Source organism: Galleria mellonella, unplaced genomic scaffold, assembly GCF_026898425.1.
Source record: "Galleria mellonella isolate WM207_F2 unplaced genomic scaffold, CSIRO_AGI_GalMel_v1 utg87, whole genome shotgun sequence".
NCBI lineage: Eukaryota > Metazoa > Arthropoda > Insecta > Lepidoptera > Pyralidae > Galleria > Galleria mellonella.
Genome location: NW_026442166.1, coordinates 459,459 through 466,245, shown reverse-complemented (window position 1 = coordinate 466,245; position 6,787 = coordinate 459,459).

The window sequence follows — 6,787 nt, the reverse complement described above, 5'->3', positions numbered from 1 at the left end:
GAGAAAAAAAAAATCTATTTTTACATTAATAACAACAGTAAGGATTTCCTTTCTGGGCCAATCGGGTAAAACTGGGGGGAAAGGGATTGTTAGTAATGGAAACTGAGAATCTCATTGCTAGCAATATACCCAACCAGGTCGACCTCCTCGCGGTTCTCCCTGGAAACTATCATGGTTAATTCCTGATGAATTCATCATGATGGGCTAACTGGCCTGTTTTCATTCTCATCTATCACCCTTCACTGGTGCTCTGCAAGCGTATACCGTTAGCGCAGGCGGGGTTACCATACAATTTTCACCCATAAAAAAAAATCGGGTAAAACTCATTATTTCCTATCTACCAAATCTTACCACTCACATGGTTGACAATTTCCGAAGCTAAAGAGCAGGTGTCGTGGACCGGTTCGCGCCGCGACCTATCCCACGTTGTAGTGTCAATGAACGATAGACGTCCACCTCCCGCTTCAGTTCCTCTGCGGTTGCATTCGATATAGAGTTACCTCAGTGATTGGGTATTAATTTGAGACTATTACATTTCATTTGAAGTCTTAAAACAAGCATATTCTCCGTGGAAAGATCAGTAACTTTAATCGTGACAAGAAGTCAATCGCAAACAATAATTTATTTGTATAAACATAGGTACAGCAGATTCCCTTCATTCACCAATTTCCTTTACGCTTTTCCAATGTTCCCTTCCTTTTTTCCTCAATCCTTACCTCCATACCGTAGGTGGCGGAAACCACCAACAAATACATTCCCAAAGAGGGTTGACGTCAGGCAGGTGGCCGGTCGTAAAACTAAAAACCAAATCTTTTTGTAATATGGATAAAATCATATTACGCCGACCCTAAATGATTGGGATAAGGGTAGGAAGATGATGATGATGATGATAGGTACATCAGACTTGAAGATATAAATACAAATAAAAATTAATTGGAAACATGTTTACTTATTCGCCGTGTTAGGTCCCAGCATAGAATGGGCTTAAGAGACGATAAGGGGAACTAAATGGTAGAGGAATAGACAGCAGCGTCCCTCCTAAAACATAACTAAAAGCCTAACTGCGGTTGCCAACCCGCCTGATAAGCGTGGCAACTTCTGGCAAGACTCGTCTTCTGGGGAAGGCTTATGTACAGTTGAGGGCTGATATAATGATGAGGGTAACGTTTTTTTTTATACAACTTAGAATGGCAAACAAGCTGACGGCCCACCTGATCGAAAGTGGTAACTGTCGCCTATAGACATGAGCGTTACCATGGACATAACAGAGTATACTGTTTCGCCCATGATACCCCCCATACGTTGCCATTCCTGAGGACTCAGGTGTTATTCCTCTATACCCAGTAAATTCACGCCATATCCCACCCTTCAAGCCGAAACACAGTCATGCAAACACAACTGCTTCACGGTTGAAACACGAATGGGACAGAGGTACCCAAGCAATCGACTTTTGTACTTATAGCTGATCGTACCATACCATCAAGGTTACAGACCATAGATAATAAAGTACAAAATGATAGTGGCGACACCATGTACCCATACAGACTATATGTGAGGCTATATGCGTTCTAGGCGAAATTTATATTAAAAATGTTTGCGACGAAATGCTACACGCTATTTCAAAAATTTAAGTCGGCGCAAAGGGAATATATTTGAATTTAGAACCCGAAATCACGTGTCTAAAGGAGATCATGCGTCACAATAAGCAGGATTTGCTCATCAGTAAAATTTGTTGATTTGAAGTTCCATACATACACACATACATATCTGTCACGCCTGTCTCCCATTAGGGTAGGCAGAAACAATGGAACACCAAATGCTTCGATTCAAACAAACCTCTTTCGCTTCTTCCACATTCATCAATCTTTTCATACACGCTTGCCGGTCACGGGTACTTTTAATTTGGCTCTTCTTCAGCAGTTCCATTGTTTCGATTTTTTTTTTAAATTCTACATCTCACCGTCACGTCATTAAACCAGACATAACGTTGATACTATTTTTTTTATTAAAAAGCAAAACAAAATCGATGCGATAGTAAATATTTACATACAGTTATAGGCCTTTTCGAGCTGATAAATAAAACCGGTAGTATTACGGGTTTCACTTTCAAATCGTGTACTTGGCGTAACGCGCACCGGTTTGAACCTGCGAGCACTTTGCGGTTTGATACTTAACATGTGACACGTAACTCTGCGTGCAGTCAATAATATCCTACTAGACATATTAATTTTTTTTTATACACCTTAGAATGGCAAACAAGCTGACGGCCCACCTGATGGAAAGTGGTAACCATCGCCTATAGACATGAGCAGTACCATGGACATAACAAAGTATACTGTTTCGCCCATGATGCCCCCCATGCATTGCCATTCCTGAGGACTCAGATGTTATTCCTCTGTACCCTGTAAATTCACGCCATATCCCACCCTTCAAACCGATACACAGCCATGCAAACACAACTGCTTCACGGTTGAAACACGAATGGGACAGAGGTACCCAAGCATTCCTCTGGTGATTATTTCATTGTGATTATTTTTTGTAATTGTTTATATTTATAATAAGTTTACTGTTATATATTCTTTTGGAGGAAACAATAACGAGTATCTATCTATCTTTAATTACAATATAATTTATGAATCAAAACAAAAGATTTGCATTTATGAGGTAATGTTAGATTATCCCGAGTGGGATTAGCTATAAATTTTGAAGATGGTTCATTTTTGGCAAAGAAGTAATTTTAAGATTACTATTTTTTCAAATAATAAAGAAATAAAAATGTACCTGCTGCATCGTTGGAGCGTGACTCTACACCATCATAGGTACTAACGTTCTCAATTATAAAAGTTACTAGAATCATCTCCGTGAACTATTGTGTCATGATGACTATTCAAACAATGGCCGGGTCATTAATGGCGACGTCGGATGTACTTTCTAATGCCAATCGCGTGGCTTATGGCCTATTAAATGAAAGTTGTAGTTCACAATGACATTTTGTCGATGATGATTGGGGTTTGAGATTCGATTAATAAATTGACTTTAGTGACCTCGGTATGATAATTATAATATTTCATTGATTAAGCAGTAAGCGGTGTTTCCCAATGTGGGGCCCACGCCCCACAGGCGAGCAATTTGATAGTTAAGGGGGGGCAATTAAAAATGGACTCGAAGCGATTTTAATTCTCTTGCTCCGGGCCATTTAAATGCAATGCTACGAGTGTATATCGGTGCCAAATTTAACAAAAAAGTAAATTAAAATAAGTGCTGTAAATATTTATTAGGTATAATTTCGTTTGACGTTACCAAAATATCAACTGGGCGATTAGAGTCGTCAAGTAAACTTTGTCGGGAAAAATTGTGTATGGGGGCATAAAAATTTTAGAAATGTTCAAGTGGGGCATGCCACAATAAAAGTTGGGAAGCACCGGCAGTAAGGCTGATCGCTACAGTCAAGGTATTTTTGTGCAACTTGGAGTGACAAACAAATTAACGGTCTGTTGGGAAATGGTAGCTGACGTCTGTAGACGGAAAAGCACGTCTGTCGAGATCAAAGAGTGGTTTCACAACGGGTTACTTGTGGGCGAATAGCAGTAAACTTATTAAAATTTAATTAAGTTTCGATGAATTTTATTACAGAAGTATTCTCTAAATCAAATTAGAACAAATTAAAACAAACAACAATTTCAACGATTGAACTCATTCAACGATTTTTGATTTATATTACTAATGAACATGAGCAAATATTGCAAAATGTTTAGGGCGTACAAAATCTAAATCCCAATATAGTGTATTTCAATAGAACCTAGTGAAAATTTAACCAAAAATAGTAGTGAATTTCCTATGAATTTACTAAGGTATAACACCTTAGTCCAGGGGGGAAAAGGTTTGTTACTAACAAACCTTTTCCCCCCTGGACTAAGCGGACTATCAGTCCCATTGCTAGCAATATACCCTATCAGGTCGATCTCGACGTGGTCTTCCCTGGAAACCATCGTACATAATTTCAAGTGGATCCATTACGGTGGGCTAACTGATTTGCCTTTTCATCTCACGTATCATCCCTCACTGATACCCCGCCAGAGTATACCGTTAGCGCTGGTGGGGTCACCATTCTGTTATCATTCATTGAAAAATAAAACACCCTATTCCTCAGGAATGGCAACGTATGGGGGGTATCATGGGCGAATCAGTATACTCTGTTATGTCCATGATACTGCTCATGTCTATAGCTTGTTTGCCATTGCAAGTTGCATAAAAAAACCATTATCATAAAAACACTTTATCACAGTAATAAATCGAAACATTCGATCAATTAATAGATTTTTGATATGTACTATTATTGAACATTAATAGACTGTATTTTATGGTTCGGTCAATTATTTGTTATCTGAACTCAAAATTTGAACTGAGAGTTTCGAGTTCAGTGGAACGTGGGCCGTAGGAAATCTAAGTTCCACTGTACGGTCAGTTTCGACGTCCTTCCTATTGGTATTGTTTACTGTTACACAATTTTTTATTGGAAGTGATTTTTCAAATCTATTTAAGTGAAAAAATGTCAATGGATGAATAGATAAGTTGAAATTATTGTTAAGGTAACCTATAAAGTTTTTTTTTTATACAACTTAGAATGGCAAACAAGATCCACCTGATGGAATGTGGTAACCGTCGCCTATAGACATGAGCAGTAGCATGGATATAACAGAGTATACTGTTTCGCCCATGATACCTCCCATGCGTTGCCATTCCTGAGGACTCAGGTGTTATTCCTCTGTACCCAGTAAATTCACACCATATCCCACCCTTCAAACTGAAACTCAGACATGCAAACACAAATGCAAAAACAAGTTGCTTAGTATATATCTTACTGTCGTCGAATGTGCCTCGGCATAGAATGGGCCTCTCTTACCTTTCCCGTGATTGTTGTAAGAGGCGACTAAGGAAGGGCGAGGGATGGGCAGCAGCGTCCCTCTTAAAACATCTGTAAAAGCCTAACTGCAGTTGTCAACTCGTCTGCCAAACGTGGCAACTATTAGCAAAACTCTTTTTATGGGCAAGGCTTATGTCCAGTAGTGGACTGTTAACTGCTGAAATAATAATAATAATTATATATCTTACTAACAGATCTGCATATGCTAGTCTGTAAATGACACATTAATCTCTAAGCTGCTACAATTTATCCTGTACAGAGTTCATTAAAATGTCGTTAAAGTCTTCCCACGCCAATTAAAGTTTTAACATCACTTGCCTGAGTCTTCATTTACACTGTTACTGTTATTTTATTTAAGTAGTTTATTTTTTTAATATTGAGTTTCTTCATGAAAAAGTCCCTACAAAATTTATTTCTGACGACAGGGAATAAAAGACGTGGTGCAACAAGCGCTTGAAATCACAGAATTAAGTTATCGTTCATCTTTCTTTTTTGGCCTATAGATTGTATAACATTGTAGAATCAAACTGAAGACGATAGTCCATCCTACATAATTAGTGAAGGATGTTTAAAAGCAATATTTACGATTTTAATTATAGGACAATGATAACTATAAAAAAGTTTATCCTGATGGTCACTTTGATGGTTGAATAAGACAAATATCATTCAGATTCTGTTAGACGTCCTCTCAATTAATATTATATTAATCCAGGTCACTAATCTACGATTTGTTTGTTCCAGAAACAACAAATTTACGATATACCATACGACATAACGAGATCAAAACCCGTGTCTTCGTCCAGTCCAAAATCCGACTTCCAGAAGCTTCGGAGTAATTTCGAAAATGGGTTCCGGCAATCCCAAGTTGAAGTGAAAGTAAAAGAAATCACAACAGAACCGAAAAAGACTGAAAAACCAGCACTTTTAACACCGAAACCTGATTTTGTCTTCACAAAAAACAAGGTTTCGAAATCTACGGAAAATTTGGCGGGCGATTTCAAAACGGCGAAGCGAAACGTCGAAAGGAAATTCGGCACCGAGAAACGATACAGAAATAGGTGCGAGACGAACTCAAACATTCGGATGAGTTTGCCCAAAAAGGACAACATGCAGTTGGACATCGACAGAGAGAATGTAAGTATTTTATTTCAAGTATTAGTTGCTTAACAAAACAGATATACAACATGTGGCAGATCTAGACTAATGTGTTCTAATTAGATAGATCATTTTTATTTTATTGTTTTTTTATTATTTATTATTAATATATCATGGTATATTTGAAGGAGTCAAGAGTCTTCGGAGACGAGTTATGAAAGTGTAGGATACAAGAGATGTATGTAAGAGGCTTTTGGTATTTGGTTGTCTCCGTTTAACCCACAAAAGTTTTAGCTTGAAGATAGATATATTAATAGGACATCGGCATAGTCCCACTGTTCGGTCAACACTATCAATACCGGGACTAATCCCTGCGCCGTAAGTAAAGAAAGTACTGAATGAAGAGACGAATTCCTGGCCTATAGATAGTAGTATCCTAGCTCGCTTAGGACTCTATAATCGCTGTACTTGTTTTATTCTTCACTAGAGGGAGACTTTGTACAAAAGTCGATTGCTTGGGTACCTCTGTCCTATTCGTGTTTCAACCGTGAAGCAGTTGTGTTTGCATGGCTGTGTTTTGGTTTGAAGGGTGGGATATGGCGTGAGTTGACAGAGTACAGAGGAATAACACCTGAGTCCTCAGGAATGGCAACGCATGGGGGTATCATGGGCGAAACAGTACACTCTGTTATGTCCATGGTACTGCTCATGTCTATAGGCGACGGTTACCATTATCCATCAGGTGGACCGTCAGCTTGTTTGCCATTC